Source organism: Pleurodeles waltl, chromosome 5 (assembly GCF_031143425.1).
Source record: "Pleurodeles waltl isolate 20211129_DDA chromosome 5, aPleWal1.hap1.20221129, whole genome shotgun sequence".
Lineage (NCBI taxonomy): Eukaryota > Metazoa > Chordata > Amphibia > Caudata > Salamandridae > Pleurodeles > Pleurodeles waltl.
The window spans coordinates 1,515,227,959-1,515,250,184 of NC_090444.1; positions in this window are offsets into that span (position 1 = coordinate 1,515,227,959).

Below are 22,226 nucleotides of genomic sequence, written 5' to 3' on the forward strand. Positions count from 1 at the left end.
GGGGGTTTAGTGGGCTTCTGTCCCCCTAGACACTTTTGTGACTCTTGGACTTGGTCCACTTCCTTACGTCCTCAGGTCCAGGAACCATCTTCAGTGCTTTGCAGTCTGTTGGGGTCTTTGCAGAATCTCCTATCACGACTTTAGTGTGTTTCTGCGTAAGTAGGGTCACTTTACTCCTACTTTTCAAGGTCTTGGGGTGGGGTATCTTGGACACCCTTAGCATTTTCTTACACTTCCAGCGACCCTTTACACAGTACACTAGGCCTGGGTCCCTAAGTGGTTTGCATTCCACTTTCTTAGTATATGGTTTGTGTTGCCCCTCGGCCTATTGCATCCTATTGTATTCTACAGTGTTTGCACTACTTTTCTAACTGTTTACTTACCTGATTTTGGTTTGTGTGTATATTTTGTGTATTTTACTTACCTCCTAAGGGATTATATCCTCTGAGATATTTTTGGCACATTGTCAATAGAATAAAGTACCTTTATTTTTAGTAACTCTGAGTATTGTGATTCTTATGATATTGTGCCATATGATATAAGTGGTATAATAGGAGCTTTGCATGTCTCCTAGTTCAGCCTAAGCTGCTCTGATATAGCTACCTCTATCAGCCTAAGCTGTTAGAACACTACTAATCTACTAATAAGGGATAACTGGACCCGGCACAAGGTGTAAGTACAATCAGGTACCCACTATAAGCCAGGCCAGCCTCCTAAAGGGACAGCAGCACTTCGAGCCTGACCATCTCCCCAATCAACCCCAGCACCTCTGTCCAGTAGCCCTGCAGCACCCTACAGTTCCATGCCAGGTGCAGAGAGTCTGCCTCTGGAGCTAAGCATCTTTCACATCTAGCATCCGACCTGACGCCCATTCTCCTTAGTCGACTCGGCCTATAGTACAAGTGGTGCAGGAATTTAAAATGTATTATGTGCAATCTGTAATTGGGGGAGAGTTCTCGCATTTGCGCACAGCAATTTTGCCACACATCGTCTGGAAGAGTCTCACACATGTCCGCTTCCCAATGGGTTATGGTCTTGGACAGACAGAGGTTATCTGACGGCGATCTGTACATCAGCTCCAGTGAGCAGCAAACTGGGAGCATCTCATGGAAGCAGGGGTATCTTGCTGCAAAAGAGCCTTGATTCTAAGGTAGAGTAAACAATATAGCGCAGTATTGTGCGTATCGCCAAACATGGCTTCTGGGGAGATGAACGAGGTAGCCATATTCAGATCGTGCAATCGTTCACAGAACTGGCCTTCCTCTCATAACAGTGGTTTGCCAATGTCTCCCACCAGCATCGATGGCTCAAAGGGCCCCCCGCCTCCTCACACTTCAGGAGCACCCTCCAAGCCCGAGCTGTACTCGTGACAGTGTCGACCTCTCCCAACCTAGGTCTGAGTTGTCCACAAATCAACCCAGAAAGCCTATTAGGCCAGACTGTATCATGTTCCGGAGCCAGATGTGGTAAATATTTTATGGGGTGCAACCAAAAATGCGCAAAGTGGGCCTGTGCACAGTTATAGTAAAGCTCTGGATCCGGGGCCGCTAAGCGCCCAGATCAAATGGTAGCGTCAGCATTTCCCATGAGATTCTGGGCTGTCCACCTGCCCAGGCCAGAGCTAAGAACTAAGCCTTTTCAGAAAGCTGGATGTGAGAACGAGAGGAAGTTTAACGAATAGATAAAGGAATTTGGGCAAAATTACCATCTTGGCCATGGCTTTGTGACCCGTCAGCGAAAGTGGAAGGGAGCGTCAGATCGTCATTTTGTCTTCCAGCCACATAATGGCCTTGCCATAGTTGGCTGACCACAACTTGCCTGCCTCCCTGCTAAGCCATATGCCCAGATATCGCACTGGTCCATCAGCCCAGCTAAGGAGGTATTTGGAGCGGCATCGTACTGTTGCAACCGATAGGGGGATAACGACTGACAGACCAGTTGATCGTAATCCCAGAGATCTGGCCAAACCGTACTATCTCGTCTATAAGTATATAAAGATGCAGCTGTGGGTCTCAAAAATATAGCGCAACATCATCCGCATAGATAGAGACCAGGATTGGGCGTTGTCTGAACGCCAATCCTCTATGGTTAGGGTGTTGGCTTAAGCGTGCTGCCAGTGGTTCCATCAACACTGCAAGGAGGCATCCTTGTCGAGTGCCTCTAGCAATCAGGAAAGGGTCCAAAACCATTTAATTGATTCTCAATTGAGCAGTTGGAGCCAAGTACAACAAGCAAATTAATTGGATGAACCTAGGAATAAACCGCACCCTAGCCAACAGACCGAACATATACGTCCATGCAAGGGAGTCAAATGCCTTTGTGGTACCCAGGAACACTGCCGCCGTGTGTTCTTCAGGCTCGATCATTCGAGACAAGGTAAAAAAGGTATGGAGGTCTTACAAGGTTGAGCGGCCAGGCACAATCCCAGATTGATCTGGAAGCACCAGAGACGGGAGTAGGGGCTGCAGTCTAGTCGCAATCAGTTTTGCTAGTATCTTATTGTCTATATTTATTAGCGATAATGGCCTATATGAATCACAACTGCACAGATCCTTGCCTGGTTTCAAGATAGTGATGACGAGGGCCTCACGCAGCGAGGGCAGGAGAGTCCCACCTTGGAGCGCCTCCGCATTGACCTCTAGTAAGTGCGCCACTAATAGATCTGCGTACACCTCACAGAATGCCGACGGCAGTACTTCCAACCCTGGAGCCTTGTCTCCCGGCAGACTGTGTATAACCTGGATGACATTGTCCACCGAAAACAGAGTGTCCAAGTACTGCCTGTGCAAGTTCTCGAGCCAGAGCAGGCTAATGTCCTCAAAGTATTCTTTATACGCCTCCGGGTGCGGCCCTGACGTTTCAGCATATAAGGCAGAGTAGAAATCAGTCAAGACCCGCCTGACCCCCTCAGTGCCAGTATGGTGTACTCCAGCCGAGTCAAGCAGCTCAACAACATAGTTCTCTGCTGATGGCCTTCAAAGCATTCCAGCCAGCAGTTTGCCAGCCCTCTCGGTATCCCTTCCCAGAAAACAAACCTCATGTAGTGCCACTTCCTCATATTGTGACAGCTTCTCTCTTATTTCGGCCAGAAGGCTGCTGGACATGTCTGTACACATTTGTTTCTCCAGGATAGTGAGCTGGGAATCTAAGTCTGCTAGTCATGCCTGATTGCTCTAAGCACTGAGTGGCGCTGCATATAAGCAGACAACAATCTCCTCTTACGCCCATCATTCAGCCTTGAACATTCCATGTCAAGCATCTCACAGGAGTCGTATTTTTAGAAGTCATCCCATTAACCTCCACATTCGGTCCACCACCACCCCTTTCCACACATAAAGGGATTCAGCTGCGGGGACGAGAAGGAATAGGGGAGAAAAAACTGTGTATAAACATCAAACCTAGTGAGGAACAGTACATCTGCCACCCCCGTCCACTCAGGCCCCCCAATTGGGCCGGACCACCCATCCCGCCCCCACCCAGAAACATATCCCATCTCAAAACCACAAATAAATGATTTGGACTCATCCAACGGGACGCTACCATGACTGTCAAGCTTCCCACTCAAGATGGGTAGGTGGAAGGAGCTGCCAAGTAGTCCGAAACTCAACGGCTCAGTCATCACAGAGGCGCAGTTCACTTATGGGTCCAAAAAAGCCATTGGGCGCTGTTCAGACCAACAGACTCCCCTCATGCGGGACTGATCTCAGTCATTGTCACTTAGGTGATTCTCTTCATTTGCCGGCAAGCGAGCAGGGGCCATTTTTTGGGGAATGCTTTTTGCAAATTTTGCTGCCAGCTTTGGATTCGAGAAAAAATGTAATTTACCTTTATGTTGTACCTGCAACTTAGCCGGGTAAATAAGGGAGTGTTTAGCCTCCCTGTGGCTCAGGGTGTGCTTGATTGTGAGAAACACCGGCGGGCCGCCTCCACACCAGGGATGTAGTCTGGAAAGATACTGAGTTTGTTGTTGTTATACAGTATATGATGGGGCAGAAGTCACGGGGAAGGTGAAGGACCGTGTCTCTATCTCAATAGAGTTGAGCAGGAGTGCAATGACAAGCTACGCAGGTGGCCTAGGCGGCACCCGCTCCAATACCATCACTTGAGAGAGCTCACCAGGGAAAAGCGCAGTGAGCATCGCCTCTACATAGTCCTCCATACGCCCCATGTCTGTTGATTCCTGAAAGCCTAAGCTGCAGATGTTGTTGCGCCTGGATCGAGATTCAAGGTCCTCGTTTTTATTCCAGATGACTTCCAGCACCCGCTCCATTTGAACAAGTTGTTCGCTCTCACGGCTTCGACCATCCTCCAAGTCCGAAACTCTAGATTCCACCTGCACCAGGTGGGTATTGTGATCATCCACGCTATCTTTCAGATGATCCATGCGATCGGTTAGTATCTATGGCCGCCAGACTATGCTTAAGATCCATAAACATAGACATGACTGAGGGCAACTGAGATTCCTCCTCTTGAGGCAGCTCGTCTGTGGATCTGCCTGCTTGGCTGCACTTTTTTTTGCCCTCAAAAGTCAGCTTTGATTGTTTTTCATCCGTCTTCCCCATCGTGACCGGATAGAACCCCCAGTGGGGGTGCCTCTTCATTCGGATTTGGAACACCAGCACACAGTCCAGCCTCAGGCACCCTCAGCCGCCACCACACTTCCCGGCCAGACGCCACCTGCCCACAAGGCAACCAGCAGCACGCCTGGCAGGCTGATGGCTCCTCACGCCTGCGCGCCATCCAATCCTGTTGTCCTGGTCATACGATCACTCGCCGAGGCACGGGGCCCCAACTCTCCATCTGTTTGCATACGTGGCTCTCAATAGTGAGCAGCGGCCTCTTTCTGCCTATGCCTCTCCTCCACAGCAGCCCCGGACAGTGCAACAAGTGGTCGAGGCCAGTCAGGTAGGCCTCGCAGGCCAGGGTCACCTGACCTGAGGGATTGGGGACACTGGTTAGAATAACTAAATTTCACCTATTTTCCTAAGTTTTTTATTTATTTCAATTTGAGCTCCAGAATTATAGTACATGGATTCTACAGAATTGTTTGGTCATGTTCATGGTATCTTAGTTCACTTATTGGTTTTATTACATTTTGTTGCATGTGAATGTGAAACACTACTACTTAAGTAGTAAATAGACAACATGGTATGGTACACCAAGCAGCGCGCAATGGATTTTGCTCCTGTTTGGAGTGTTTCTTATAAAGCACATTATTTGATTGGCTTGTCCACATCACGTCCCCCTGATGAAATACTTTTTTGGGCTGAAAAATATTGGGGAAATCAAAGTTTTTAATTTGGATTTGAATCATGGTTTACTGATAAACTGTTTGGTTTGACATATTTAATTTGAAAATTCATCCATTTGATGAACAAAGTAAACACTTTTAGATGATTTTATATTTAATGTGTTTATTGGTCAAAAGACAGGGAGGCTTCAGAAGTGGCTGTGCACTTTGAGACTTTTCACAAATTTGGAAATCACAATTGTTCAAAAAGGTTTATTTTGATGGCTCGAATTGCAGCTTTATAAACTACTCCATACACGTTTCAATGGCAGGACTGAAACCATGTTCTACACTGCTACTGAAGTGACTAATATAAAAAGCAGTGGGGTGCACTTGTGCCATTAAACGTATATGGGTACATTTTGTACCAGATGCTAGGCATTTATAGTTAAGTGAAAGGTGTCAATTAGAGTTATGCTAATTGAACCATGTTTAAAGAGGGAGCACAGGCACTTCATTACTAGTTAGCAGGAAGAAAGTGCACAGAGTTCTATAGCCAGCCAACACAGATAGAGCAAAAATGTGCGTGCACACATGCAAAAGATGGTAATTTCCTAAAGCAATCAATTGTGTTCAAGAGTCAAGTGTTACAATGAGAAAATAACTAATGTTTTTTTTTTTTTTAAACACATTGCCAGTTTTAGTTTAGTGAACTTGGGCCCTTATCATGCACTGCTTATGACCTTATATATTACATCACTCAAGAGATGTTAGATTACATCATTGGTGACATCACTGATGACATTTCAAATTACATTACTAAAGACATCACTGATGGCATCATCCAGTGATTTTGACAATGTCCTACAGGCTTTGTGGAATTAATTCAAGATGCAAAACCTGTGCCCTTTTTTCAATCGCCAGTGATGTGATAATGGGTATAAACACATAGCATATGAGTCAACTCACGTGCATTTGGTGAATGTTGCCCTTTTTTACTGGTATTTATTGACCTAACAACCAAAACACATTAAACACATTGCCAGTTTTAGTTTAGTGAACTTGGGCCCTTATCATGCACTGCTTATGACCTTATATATTACATCACTCAAGAGATGTTAGATGACATCATTGGTGACATCATTGGTGACATCACTGATGACATTTCAAATTACATTACTAAAGACATCACTGATGGCATCATCCAGTGATTTTGACAATGTCCTACAGGCTTTGTGGATTTCATTCAAGATGCAAAACCTTTGCCCTTTTTTCAATCACCAGTGATGTGATAATGGGTATAAACACATAGCATATGAGTCAACTCACGTACATTTGGTGAATGTTGCCCTTTTTTACTGGTATTTACTGACCTAACAACCAAAATGCTTCCAAAGGCTTTATTAGGTGATCCATATTTTTAAACAATGAACATCCTCAAAGAAAATGAGTTTGTTCCTTATTCACCTTAATGGGACCACCATCTTAAGGACTTCACATGATCCCTAGTTTTACGTCAAGAGGCTGAAAGGTATGTTTTAACCACTGATAGCTAGGTCCTGTGGACAACTCTTTGTATTTCGGTAGAACACACTACACACATTCCTGAGATGATGACATACAACCGCACTATACATCTATGTGTGGTGCACCATTACAGTGTACATCAAAAATTTGCAATGCCTCAAAATCTTCAGTAAGGTTTTGTAAATAAACATTCACAAATTATTAATGTCCTCTTTATATAGAAGTTGTCTACAGAACAACTATTTAACATTAGAATGTGCTGTGACATCAATTGGTGGGTAATTCATTTGGTTCAGAAGCTTTGGCTTCGCTCACAAATTTGTTTGCAGCTGGCTTTGGCTTTAAGACACAACTCACTTTGAATCTTCCCTCTGCAAACCACATCAATTGGCACTCAACCTTTAATTTGTTTAACATGAAGTATTTCTCACACTCAAAAATTCACTGGCTAAAACCATGCATGGTATACCTTTCATCATACATGGCTACACTTTCCTCTATGTCTTCTGCTATATCCATCCTAGGCACCCACACAAGTACACACAGTAATTCTATCAGTGATGTCATCAATGATGCAGTTTGAGATTATAAGTGATGTCATAAATTATGTAATTTAACACATCATACTGAATATAATGCCATAAGCAGTGTATGAAGAGGCATACTTTATAGGTAGTTCACTAAATTATAACTGCCAAATTTCAGTGGCTTTTCATTTTTTAAACTTGGTTTATTATCTCATTTGAGGTCCTAATTGAAGCAGCACTTTAACATGTCGTTAGTGAATTTATATTTCTTTAATATAAGTAAATATCTTATTAACATACCTAACTACAGTGTACAATGAATTTATAAGAATTTTATTTAATATTTAAAGTTGAGCATAGCCCAAATCCAATCAGTCAACCTGCCAGCAGCAAACTGTATGTAGTCAAAGCCTGGCTGCACATGGCCTTTGGCTGTAAGCTGCACATAGTTAGTCAACCCCTAGCTGTACTTACTCTTTAAATGTGTGCAGCAGGGTTGCCTGCAGGACCTATCCTCTGACCAGGCCAACTTCCCTTGGGCAGCAAACCCCTCACGGGCAATCAGCCCCCGCAGCATGCAGCATTCAGTCAAAGCTCACCAAGTCCAGTGGGTGGCCAAGTGCCCCCTCTGTGGGTAGTTGACTCCCTGCTATGCACAGCTTTGACCTGAGTGCAGCAGTGGGCTGGTACTACACCCAACTCACTGTAGACAGCCACATCCCATTGCAGCCTCTAGTCTGCACAATTGCAGATGCTTGTGGGGTCTGGTCTATGTACCATTATCCTAGACCTATTACTTTATGTAGGGAGGGGAGAGAGGTTTACTGTATATATAAATTTTTGGTGAGATGCCGGATATTGTCTCCCTTTGTATCTCATTTAACACTAAGGTACTCTATTACCCCTTTGATTGAGCCTTGGCTTAGTTAGGAACGTCTTCCTTCTAAACAGGGAGAAACCCAAAAAGAATTGCTGTTCACAATTGGCAAACAAAGGAAACAAATTACATTTTGCAGCATCCTACCATGTCACATGATGCAACCACATCAAGGACATCAGGACGAATGTCAATGCATGGGACTCTGCCCCTACCCCACTAATGGATTCTCCAGATACAGAATGCATGCTACGTGTGTGTTATACATATTGTTTTGTGTATACCAATTTACTGTTTTCAGATAAAGTAATCAATTCAAATGAATGAATCTCCTTCATTTTGTTTCGGAATCACTACTGAACAGGCAATATTAGATGCCCTTCGGATAGGGAGACAGGCAAGGAAGCCTGTGTTTAGACGCTTGCATGAAATGTGTGCTCGATGTTTGACAAAAATAGTAAAACACTAAGGGGGTCATTACAACCCTGGCGGACGGTGTTAAAGCGGCGGTAAGACCGCAAACAGGCCGACGGAAAACAAGGGAATTATGACCGTGGCGGAAACTGCCAACAAAGACAGACACTTTAACACTCCGACCGCCACAGCGGTACAGACAAGCAGCACAGTGGTCACCTCCAACAGACAGGCGGGAGACAAAGTACCGCCCACAGTATCACAACCTACCAATCCGCCACCTTTTCCGTGGCAGTTTCACCGTGGATAAAAACACGGCGGAAACAGCCATTTCAATGGGAAAACGCTCACCTCAACACACTCCACGAGGAAGGAGGGCACCATGGAGCCGGAACTCCAAATACTCCCTGCGAAAGTCTTCCTGCTCCTCTACGATCATCATCAACGGCGGCGCCGAAGACAACGGTGAGTACTGCACCTACGACATAGGGGAGGGGGGAAGCAAAAGTCAGGGACACACACACGCAACACCCCCACCCCCACCCTGACCCTCACCCACTACAACACACACACCAATGCATATCCAAACATCACAGTAACAACCCCCAAGCCCCCCGGAAGAATGCAAAGACAAAAGGAAATGAGTTCAACCATTGTAATATATCAAAATACAGTAAGGAAATATATACAGATATATATACACATTCTACAAAATATACATCACGATTAGTAGTGCAGGTATGCACCATTCAATGTCCGTGGACCACTGGGCCCAAAATGCATGGGGGTGGCCCACATCATATACCTGACCAGAAACGGAGAGAACACTGCTGGGGCATCAGATCGAAATACAACAGGCACCTCAGGGGGAAGGGAAGGGGGGGCACCTCAGCCGGATGACAGCACCACGCCAGATCCACGACGGGGCTCCATGCCCATTGATGTATCCTGGGGAGTGCAAAGCCACAGTCTCACAAGTCTCTACAGTGGGTGGGTTGCCCACTGTACCATACTGGGGAGTGCAAAGCCACAGTCTCACAAGTTTTTTAAGTGGGTGGTTTCCCCACTGCTTTATCCTGGGGAGTGCAAAGCCACAGTCTCACAAGTCTTTTCGGTGGGTGGTTTGCCCACTGTACCATCCTGGGGAGTGCAAAGCCACAGTCTCACAAGCCTTTTCAGTGGGTGGTTTGCCCACAGTACTATCCTGGGGAGTGCAAAGCCACAGTCTCACAAGTCTTTTCAGTGGTTGCTTTGCCCACTGTACCATCCTCAAGAGTGCAAAGCCACAGTCTCTCAAGTGGATGACAGTCTCCACTGGTTCTGGAGGGGGACTGGTGCCCAGAGTGCTTCATCCTGTTAACGACTGAGGTAGTGGATGCTGTCCTCCACTGGTTCTGGAGGGGGACTGGTGCCCAGAGTGCATCACTCTCCCCGTGACGGTCCCAGTTCCGTCACTGCCCCTGCCGCACATGGGCTACCAGTGCTTGACTTGGCGGTGCCCTGTTCAGCGGTGCTTGCCATGGCGGTCTTTGCCCTGTTCAGCGGTGCTTGCCCTGTTCAGTGGTGCTTGCCATAGCGGTCTTTGCCCTGTTCAGTGGTGCATGCCCTGTTCAGCGGTGCTTGCCATGGCTGTCTTTGCCCTGTTCAGCGGTGCTTGACTTTGCTGTCTCTGACCTGTGCAGTGGTCTTTGCCATGGCGGACCCTCATTGCCCAGCGGGGCTGTGGCTGCCGGGGCCCTCCTGGGCACTGACTCTGGCGGTGGTCTCCTGACCACTGACGATGGGGCTGCCCTCCTGGGCACTGACTCTGGCGGTAGTCTCCTGACCACTCACGATCGGGCTGCCCTCCTGGGCACTGACTCTGGTGGTGGTCTCCTGACCAGTGACGATGGGGCTGCCCTCCTGGGCACTGACTCTGGCGGTGGTCTCCTGGCCAGTGACGATCGGGCTGCCGGTGGCCTCCTGGGCGGCGGGGATGATGGTGGCCTTCTCCGCCGTGCTGCTCTTCCCAGACTTTGGCGCTTTCTTCTGCCCCTTCCCCACCTTGGGACGAGTCACAGCTGAGTCGACACTCCCCCCGGGACCCTTATGAGTGGCTTTGCCGGCTGGAGTCTTCCCCCTATCCCGTCGGGCACTGTCCAACCTCTGGTGCTTCACAGGGGGGGACTGGCTGTGATTTGGCTCCGTGTCACACTGGCTGGCCTGGTGCCCTGTGCACTCCACATACCTCTAACAGGCACCACTTGTACCAGAGATTTTTTGGCTGAGGTGCTAGTACGGGACCTATGAATTGGAGGCGGGGTGGTGGGAAAGAGGTCAACGTTGCTCAGGAAAAGTTTCTGACGAACACTGGGAAGGGTAGCTGGAGGGGGTCTGGGTGTGGAGGAAGAGGAGGTGGTTGTAGGAGGTGTAACTTTTGATGATTTGGGTGCAGGTGCATGTTCTGGAGGCTGTCGTGAGGTGGATGGATGTTGGGTGTGTGTGTGCCCGCGTTTGTGTACTTTGGGAGGGGGCGTCACAGACACACTGGGAGAGGACACAGGGGCAAATGGTAGTGGGGGTGGTGAGTGAAGGTGAGCGGGGTGTGGTGGTGAGTGTTCTGGTGCGAGTCCTAGTGGCTGTAGTGGTAGTGCATGCAGGTGAGAGTGTAGACAAGACTGGGAGGGAGGAGGGAGACGAGGAGGAGGGGGACACAGTGGAGGCAGTGGATGTTGCTGTGTCTGTATGTGGGTGATGCTTGTGTGAGTGCCTGTGGGATGTGTGGTGCCTATGTTTGCCTGAGCTTCCCTTGTGTGTTGAGGTGTGTGCAGGCTAGTCTGATGGTGTGCTTGGGATAGGCAGAGGTACAGGGGATTGGGTGGAGGAAGTTGGAGGGGGGAGGCTAGACAGAGGGACAATGGCTGCCATCAGTGCTGAGGCCAAAGATTGCAGGGTTCGATGATGGGCAGCCTGACCAGAATGAATGCCCTCCAGGAATGCATTTGTGTGTTGCAACTCCCTTTCTACACCATGGATGGCATTCACAATGGTAGACTGCCCAACAGTGAGTGACCTGAGGAGGTCAATGGCCTCCTCACTGAGGGCAGCAGAGGTGACAGGGGCAGGGGCTGAGGTGCCTGGGGCGAAGGTGATGCCCACCCTCCTGGGTGAGCGGGCACGGGGCAAAGGCTGACGGGCTGCTGGCAGGGCGGTGCTGGTAGGGGGGGTGGCAGCTGTACCTGTAGATGTGGGGGGCACAGATGTTGCCGCCACCACAAGGGAGCTCCCATCGGAGGGCGAGTCCGTGTCGCTGTTTACTGATCCGGTGACTGCCGTGAAGCTCCCCTCGCCCTCCGTCCCACTGGTGTATTCAGAGTCTGTGGTGTGGCCCTCCATGGCCATGTGGGATGCAACCCCCTCGTGCTCCGGTGCCACTGTACCTATGCCTGATGATGCTGATGCACAAAAGAACAGGGAGAGCACAAAAAGGGGGGAGGGGACGACAGAAGAAAGACAGGTTGAGTGCATGGCTGACCGCTACCGCTGGCGGACAATACAGACACAGCAGCCCCCTGCACTACGCCGCGCTGTTGGGCTCTACAGATGCAGTTCCTGGGATATGGCCTACATGGTTATGGAGGACATCTGCCCACATAAATGACACAGGGGCATGTATACCTGTACTTGGCACTCTACAGAGGTGGGGTGGAGTGGCACATGGCCTGCATTATGGAGGGACCTAGCCTATGGAACTCGCCCTGGCCTAGGGAAACCCACAGCCCTCCTCCCCCACCCAGACCCCTCCACTGTACGCAAAGTCAGCTGAATGATGTTTGACTCACCCCCTTGTGTCTGCTGTGATGCCCTCAAGCGCCCATCCAACTCAGGGTAGGCCACCGCCAGGATCCGGAACATCAGGGGGTCACAGTGCGACGGGCACCACTCCCACGTTGAGAGGCCATCCCCAGCGGAGCCTCCGTCGTATTCTTGCTCCAGCAGCGAATGTCCTCCCATCTTTTACGGCAGTGGGTGCTCCGTCTCTGGTGGACCCCCAGGGTCCGGACGTCCTTGGCGATGGCACGCCAAATATCCTTCTTCTGGTGGGCGCTGACCTACATAACATGTACAGGGGAAGAAGAGAAGTCATTACCAACTGCACCATCAAAGTGAGTGGCCCACATCCCTGCCCTTGCCATGCGGCACATGCACTCACAGTCCTTCATGCTCGCAGAACTCTGCCCCCTTCCTTCTTACAACCAGCCCTCTCCACCCAGGCATAGCCCATACAACTTGCACCCTATGTACTCACCTGTTGGTCTGGAGGACCGTAGAGTAGCGTGTACTGGGGGAGGACCCCGTCCACAAGCTTCTCCAACTCCTGTGCAGTGAAGGCAGGGGCCCTTTCAACAGACGCACGTGCCATTGTCTCTTCCAGACCGAGGTCACAGCAGCACTTGCAGTATAGGTCCTCTCCTGTCGAAGATCAGGTATCGAGTGATTCAACAGATAGAAAATTGCGGTCACGTTCACGGCGGTGACGTCCGCGGCGGTGCGTATCATCACCGCCGGCGCACTTCGTCATTGGCTCCTGGGACCCATAGGGTCCGATGTTAACCAATGCAGCATTGCGCCGGGGTCTTCGACCGCCTACCGCGACGGTGTACAACGCCAGCGCAGTTACCTCACATCCAATTGTCCCAGTTTAGAGGTCAGACAGCCGCCATTTCAGGGGCCCACATGGCTTCATTTTCAACTACATCACACATAGCTAGGCCTGGACTCAACACACGTACAGACAACTTATTGGATAATGTTTCGTGTTCTGTGTAGCTGTGGGTACATACCTCTGAGTAGCTTGACTATTGAGGCCTGTTTGCGGTCTTGCTGCAAGGAAACAACTCTGCATCCTCCAGCATTCCGTGGAACATCTTGTGTGCAAAGGAGAAGTTCCTGACATCTTCTGTTGTTGCAGAATCTTCAGCTTCTTCTACCCGGAGGCACCCATTTTGCAACTTCATCGGGGGTTTAGTGGGCTTCTGTCCCCCTAGACACTTTTGTGACTCTTGGACTTGGTCCACTTCCTTAGGTCCTCAGGTCCAGGAACCATCTTCAGTGCTTTGCAGTCTGTTGGGTTCTTTGCAGAATCTCCTATCACGACTTTAGTGTGTTTCTGCGTAAGTAGGGTCACTTTACTCCTACTTTTCAAGGTCTTGGGGTGGGGTATCTTGGACACCCTTAGCATTTTCTTACACTTCCAGCGACCCTTTACACAGTACACTAGGCCTGGGTCCCTAAGTGGTTTGCATTCCACTTTCTTAGTATATGGTTTGTGTTGCCCCTCGGCCTATTGCATCCTATTGTATTCTACAGTGTTTGCACTACTTTTCTAACTGTTTACTTACCTGATTTTGGTTTGTGTGTATATTTTGTGTATTTTACTTACCTCCTAAGGGATTATATCCTCTGAGATATTTTTGGCACATTGTCAATAGAATAAAGTACCTTTATTTTTAGTAACTCTGAGTATTGTGATTCTTATGATATTGTGCCATATGATATAAGTGGTATAATAGGAGCTTTGCATGTCTCCTAGTTCAGCCTAAGCTGCTCTGATATAGCTACCTCTATCAGCCTAAGCTGTTAGAACACTACTAATCTACTAATAAGGGATAACTGGACCCGGCACAAGGTGTAAGTACAATCAGGTACCCACTATAAGCCAGGCCAGCCTCCTAAAGGGACAGCAGCACTTCGAGCCTGACCATCTCCCCAATCAACCCCAGCACCTCTGTCCAGTAGCCCTGCAGCACCCTACAGTTCCATGCCAGGTGCAGAGAGTCTGCCTCTGGAGCTAAGCATCTTTCACATCTAGCATCCGACCTGACGCCCATTCTCCTTAGTCGACTCGGCCTATAGTACAAGTGGTGCAGGAATTTAAAATGTATTATGTGCAATCTGTAATTGGGGGAGAGTTCTCGCATTTGCGCACAGCAATTTTGCCACACATCGTCTGGAAGAGTCTCACACATGTCCGCTTCCCAATGGGTTATGGTCTTGGACAGACAGAGGTTATCTGACGGCGAGCTGTACATCAGCTCCAGTGAGCAGCAAACTGGGAGCATCTCATGGAAGCAGGGGTATCTTGCTGCAAAAGAGCCTTGATTCTAAGGTAGAGTAAACAATATAGCGCAGTATTGTGCGTATCGCCAAACATGGCTTCTGGGGAGATGAACGAGGTAGCCATATTCAGATCGTACAATCGTTCACAGAACTGGCCTTCCTCTCATAACAGTGGTTTGCCAATGTCTCCCACCAGCATCGATGGCTCAAAGGGCCCCCCGCCTCCTCACACTTCAGGAGCACCCTCCAAGCCCGAGCTGTACTCGTGACAGTGTCGACCTCTCCCAACCTAGGTCTGAGTTGTCCACAAATCAACCCAGAAAGCCTATTAGGCCAGACTGTATCATGTTCCGGAGCCAGATGTGGTAAATATTTTATGGGGTGCAACCAAAAATGCGCAAAGTGGGCCTGTGCACAGTTATAGTAAAGCTCTGGATCCGGGGCCGCTAAGCGCCCAGATCAAATGGTAGCGTCAGCATTTCCCATGAGATTCTGGGCTGTCCACCTGCCCAGGCCAGAGCTAAGAACTAAGCCTTTTCAGAAAGCTGGATGTGAGGACGAGAGGAAGTTTAACGAATAGATAAAGGAATTTGGGCAAAATTACCATCTTGGCCATGGCTTTGTGACCCGTCAGCGAAAGTGGAAGGGAGCGTCAGATCGTCATTTTGTCTTCCAGCCACATAATGGCCTTGCCATAGTTGGCTGACCACAACTTGCCTGCCTCCCTGCTAAGCCATATGCCCAGATATCGCACTGGTCCATCAGCCCAGCTAAGGAGGTATTTGGAGCGGCATCGTACTGTTGCAACCGACAGGGGGATAACGACTGACAGACCAGTTGATCGTAATCCCAGAGATCTGGCCAAACCGTACTATCTCGTCTATAAGTATATAAAGATGCAGCTGTGGGTCTCAAAAATATAGCGCAACATCATCCGCATAGATAGAGACCAGGATTGGGCGTTGTCTGAACGCCAATCCTCTATGGTTAGGGTGTTGGCTTAAGCGTGCTGCCAGTGGTTCCATCAACACTGCAAGGAGGCATCCTTGTCGAGTGCCTCTAGCAATCAGGAAAGGGTCCAAAACCATTTAAATGATTCTCAATTGAGCAGTTGGAGCCAAGTACAACAAGCAAATTAATTGGATGAACCTAGGAATAAACCGCACCCTAGCCAACAGACCGAACATATACGTCCATGCAAGGGAGTCAAATGCCTTTGTGGTACCCAGGAACACTGCCGCCGTGTGTTCTTCAGGCTCGATCATTCGAGACAAGGTAAAAAAGGTATGGAGGTCTTACAAGGTTGAGCGGCCAGGCACAATCCCAGATTGATCTGGAAGCACCAGAGACGGGAGTAGGGGCTGCAGTCTAGTCGCAATCAGTTTTGCTAGTATCTTATTGTCTATATTTATTAGCGATAATGGCCTATATGAATCACAACTGCACAGATCCTTGCCTGGTTTCAAGATAGTGATGACGAGGGCCTCACGCAGCGAGGGCAGGAGAGTCCCGCCTTTGAGCGCCTCCGCATTGACCTCTAGTAAGTGCGCCACTAATAGATCTGCGTACACCTCACAGAATGCCGACGGCAGTACTTCCAACCCTGGAGCCTTGTCTCCCGGCAGACTGTGTATAACTTGGATGACATTGTCCACCGAAAACAGAGTGTCCAAGTACTGCCTGTGCAAGTTCTCGAGCCAGAGCAGGCTAATGTCCTCAAAGTATTCTTTATACGCCTCCGGGTGCGGCCCTGACGTTTCAGCATATAAGGCAGAGTAGAAATCAGTCAAGACCCGCCTGACCCCCTCAGTGCCAGTATGGTGTACTCCAGCCGAGTCAAGCAGCTCAACAACATAGTTCTCTGCTGATGGCCTTCAAAGCATTCCAGCCAGCAGTTTGCCAGCCCTCTCGGTATCCCTTCCCAGAAAACAAACCTCATGTAGTGCCACTTCCTCATATTGTGACAGCTTCTCTCTTATTTCGGCCAGAAGGCTGCTGGACATGTCTGTACACATTTGTTTCTCCAGGATAGTGAGCTGGGAATCTAAGTCTGCTAGTCATGCCTGATTGCTCTAAGCACTGAGTGGCGCTGCATATAAGCAGACAACAATCTCATCTTACGCCCATCATTCAGCCTTGAACATTCCATGTCAAGCATCTCACAGGAGTCGTATTTTTAGAAGTCATCCCATTAACCTCCACATTCGGTCCACCACCACCCCTTTCCACACATAAAGGGATTCAGCTGCGGGGACGAGAAGGAATAGGGGAGAAAAAACTGTGTATAAACATCAAACCTAGTGAGGAACAGTACATCTGCCACCCCCGTCCACTCAGGCCCCCCAATTGGGACGGACCACCCATCCCGCCCCCACCCAGAAACATATCCCATCTCAAAACCACAAATAAATGATTTGGACTCATCCAACGGGACGCTACCATGACTGTCAAGCTTCCCACTCAAGATGGGTAGGTGGAAGGAGCTGCCAAGTAGTCCGAAACTCAACGGCTCAGTCATCACAGAGGCGCAGTTCACTTATGGGTCCAAAAAAGCCATTGGGCGCTGTTCAGACCAACAGACTCCCCTCATGCGGGACTGATCTCAGTCATTGTCACTTAGGTGATTCTCTTCATTTGCCGGCAAGCGAGCAGGGGCCATTTTTTGGGGAATGCTTTTTGCAAATTTTGCTGCCAGCTTTGGATTCGAGAAAAAATTTAATTTACCTTTATGTTGTACCTGCAACTTAGCCGGGTAAATAAGGGAGTATTTAGCCTCCCTGTGGCTCAGGGTGTGCTTGATTGTGAGAAACACCGGCGGGCCGCCTCCACACCAGGGATGTAGTCTGGAAAGATACTGAGTTTGTTGTTGTTATACAGTATATGATGGGGAAGAAGTCACGGGGAAGGTGAAGGACCGTGTCTCTATCTCAATAGAGTTGAGCAGGAGTGCAATGACAAGCTACGCAGGTGGCCTAGGCGGCACCCGCTCCAATACCATCACTTGAGAGAGCTCACCAGGGAAAAGCGCAGTGAGCATCGCCTCTACATAGTCCTCCATACGCCCCATGTCTGTTGATTCCTGAAAGCCTAAGCTGCAGATGTTGTTGCGCCTGGATCGAGATTCAAGGTCCTCGTTTTTATTCCAGATGACTTCCAGCACCCGCTCCATTTGAACAAGTTGTTCGCTCTCACGGCTTCGACCATCCTCCAAGTCCGAAACTCTAGATTCCACCTGCACCAGGTGGGTATTGTGATCATCCACGCTATCTTTCAGATGATCCATGCGATCGGTTAGTATCTATGGCCGCCAGACTATGCTTAAGATCCATAAACATAGACATGACTGAGGGCAACTGAGATTCCTCCTCTTGAGGCAGCTCGTCTGTGGATCTGCCTGCTTGGCTGCACTTTTTTTTGCCCTCAAAAGTCAGCTTTGATTGTTTTTCATCCGTCTTCCCCATCGTGACCGGGTAGAACCCCCAGTGGGGGTGCCTCTTCATTCGGATTTGGAACACCAGCACACAGTCCAGCCTCAGGCACCCTCAGCCGCCACCACACTTCCCGGCCAGACGCCACCTGCCCACAAGGCAACCAGCAGCACGCCTGGCAGGCTGATGGCTCCTCACGCCTGCGCGCCATCCAATCCTGTTGTCCTGGTCATACGATCACTCGCCGAGGCACGGGGTCCCAACTCTCCATCTGTTTGCATACGTGGCTCTCAATAGTGAGCAGCGGCCTCTTTCCGCCTATGCCTCTCCTCCACAGCAGCCCCGGACAGTGCAACAAGTGGTCGAGGCCAGTCAGGTAGGCCTCGCAGGCCAGGGTCACCTGACCTGAGGGATTGGGGACACTGGTTAGAATAACTAAATTTCACCTATTTTCCTAAGTTTTTTATTTATTTCAATTTGAGCTCCAGAATTATAGTACATGGATTCTACAGAATTGTTTGGTCATATTCATGGTATCTTAGTTCACTTATTGGTTTTATTACATTTTGTTGCATGTGAATGTGAAACACTACTACTTAAGTAGTAAATAGACAACATGGTATGGTACACCAAGCAGCGCGCAATGGATTTTGCTCCTGTTTGGAGTGTTTCTTATAAAGCACATTATTTGATTGGCTTGTCCACATCACGTCCCCCTGATGAAATACTTTTTTGGGCTGAAAACTATTGGGGAAATCAAAGTTTTTAATTTGGATTTGAATCATGGTTTACTGATAAACTGTTTGGTTTGACATATTTAATTTGAAAATTCATCCATTTGATGAACAAAGTAAACACTTTTAGATGATTTTATATTTAATGTGTTTATTGGTCAAAAGACAGGGAGGCTTCAGAAGTGGCTGTGCACTTTGAGACTTTTCACAAATTTGGAAATCACAATTGTTCAAAAAGGTTTATTTTGATGGCTCGAATTGCAGCTTTATAAACTACTCCATACACGTTTCAATGGCAGGACTGAAACCATGTTCTACACTGCTACTGAAGTGACTAATATAAAAAGCAGTGGGGTGCACTTGTGCCATTAAACGTATATGGGTAAATTTTGTACCAGATGCTAGGCATTTATAGTTAAGTGAAAGGTGTCAATTAGAGTTATGCTAATTGAACCATGTTTAAAGAGGGAGCACAGGCACTTCATTACTAGTTAGCAGGAAGAAAGTGCACAGAGTTCTATAGCCAGCCAACACAGATAGAGCAAAAATGTGCGTGCACACATGCAAAAGATGGTAATTTCCTAAAGCAATCAATTGTGTTCAAGAGTCAAGTGTTACAATGAGAAAATAACTAATGTTTTTTTTTTTTTTAAACACATTGCCAGTTTTAGTTTAGTGAACTTGGGCCCTTATCATGCACTGCTTATGACCTTATATATTACATCACTCAAGAGATGTTAGATGACATCATTGGTGACATCATTGGTGACATCACTGATGACATTTCAAATTACATTACTAAAGACATCACTGATGGCATCATCCAGTGATTTTGACAATGTCCTACAGGCTTTGTGGATTTCATTCAAGATGCAAAACCTTTGCCCTTTTTTCAATCGCCAGTGATGTGATAATGGGTATAAACACATAGCATATGAGTCAACTCACGTACATTTGGTGAATGTTGCCCTTTTTTACTGGTATTTACTGACCTAACAACCAAAATGCTTCCAAAGGCTTTATTAGGTGATCCATATTTTTAAACAATGAACATCCTCAAAGAAAATGAGTTTGTTCCTTATTCACCTTAATGGGACCACCATCTTAAGGACTTCACATGATCCCTAGTTTTAAGTCAAGAGGCTGAAAGGTATGTTTTAACCACTGATAGCTAGGTCCTGTGGACAACTCTTTGTATTTCGGTAGAACACACTACACACATTCCTGAGATGATGACATACAACCGCACTATACATCTATGTGTGGTGCACCATTACAGTGTACATCAAAAATTTGCAATGCCTCAAAATCTTCAGTAAGGTTTTGTAAATAAACATTCACAAATTATTAATGTCCTCTTTATATAGAAGTTGTCTACAGAACAACTATTTAACATTAGAATGTGCTGTGACATCAATTGGTGGGTAATTCATTTGGTTCAGAAGCTTTGGCTTCGCTCACAAATTTGTTTGCAGCTGGCTTTGGCTTTAAGACACAACTCACTTTGAATCTTCCCTCTGCAAACCACATCAATTGGCACTCAACCTTTAATTTGTTTAACATGAAGTATTTCTCACACTCAAAAATTCACTGGCTAAAACCATGCATGGTATACCTTTCATCATACATGGCTACACTTTCCTCTATGTCTTCTGCTATATCCATCCTAGGCACCCACACAAGTACACACAGTAATTCTATCAGTGATGTCATCAATGATGCAGTTTGAGATTATAAGTGATGTCATAAATTATGTAATTTAACACATCATACTGAATATAAGGCCATAAGCAGTGTATGAAGAGGCATACTTTATAGGTAGTTCACTAAATTATAACTGCCAAATTTCAGTGGCTTTTCATTTTTTAAACTTGGTTTATTATCTCATTTGAGGTCCTAATTGAAGCAGCACTTTAACATGTCGTTAGTGAATTTATATTTCTTTAATATAAGTAAATATCTTATTAACATACCTAACTACAGTGTACAATGAATTTATAAGAATTTTATTTAATATTTAAAGTTGAGCATAGCCCAAATCCAATCAGTCAACCTGCCAGCAGCAAACTGTAGGTAGTCAAAGCCTGGCTGCACATGGCCTTTGGCTGTAAGCTGCACATAGTTAGTCAACCCCTAGCTGTACTTACTCTTTAAATGTGTGCAGCAGGGTTGCCTGCAGGACCTATCCTCTGACCAGGCCAACTTCCCTTGGGCAGCAAACCCCTCACGGGCAATCAGCCCCCGCAGCATGCAGCATTCAGTCAAAGCTCACCAAGTCCAGTGGGTGGCCAAGTGCCCCCTCTGTGGGTAGTTGACTCCCTGCTGTGCACAGCTTTGACCTGAGTGCAGCAGTGGGCTGGTACTACACCCAACTCACTGTAGACAGCCACATCCCATTGCAGCCTCTAGTCTGCACAATTGCAGATGCTTGTGGGGTCTGGTCTATGTACCATTATCCTAGACCTATTACTTTATGTAGGGAGGGGAGAGAGGTTTACTGTATATATAAATTTTTGGTGAGATGCCGGATATTGTCTCCCTTTGTATCTCATTTAACACTAAGGTACTCTATTACCCCTTTGATTGAGCCTTGGCTTAGTTAGGAACGTCTTCCTTCTAAACAGGGAGAAACCCAAAAAGAATTGCTGTTCACAATTGGCAAACAAAGGAAACAAATTACATTTTGCAGCATCCTACCATGTCACATGATGCAACCACATCAAGGACATCAGGACGAATGTCAATGCATGGGACTCTGCCCCTACCCCACTAATGGATTCTCCAGATACAGAATGAATGCTACGTGTGTGTTATACATATTGTTTTGTGTATACCAATTTACTGTTTTCAGATAAAGTAATCAATTCAAATGAATGAATCTCCTTCATTTTGTTTCGGAATCACTACTGAACAGGCAATATTAGATGCCCTTCGGATAGGGAGACAGGCAAGGAAGCCTGTGTTTAGACGCTTGCATGAAATGTGTGCTCGATGTTTGACAAAAATAGTAAAACACTAAGGGGGTCATTACAACCCTGGCGGACGGTGTTAAAGCGGCGGTAAGACCGCAAACAGGCCGACGGAAAACAAGGGAATTATGACCGTGGCGGAAACTGCCAACAAAGACAGACACTTTAACACTCCGACCGCCACAGCGGTACAGACAAGCAGCACAGTGGTCACCTCCAACAGACAGGCGGGAGACAAAGTACCGCCCACAGTATCACAACCTACCAATCCGCCACCTTTTCCGTGGCAGTTTCACCGTGGATAAAAACACGGCGGAAACAGCCATTTCAATGGGAAAACGCTCACCTCAACACACTCCACGAGGAAGGAGGGCACCATGGAGCCGGAACTCCAAATACTCCCTGCGAAAGTCTTCCTGCT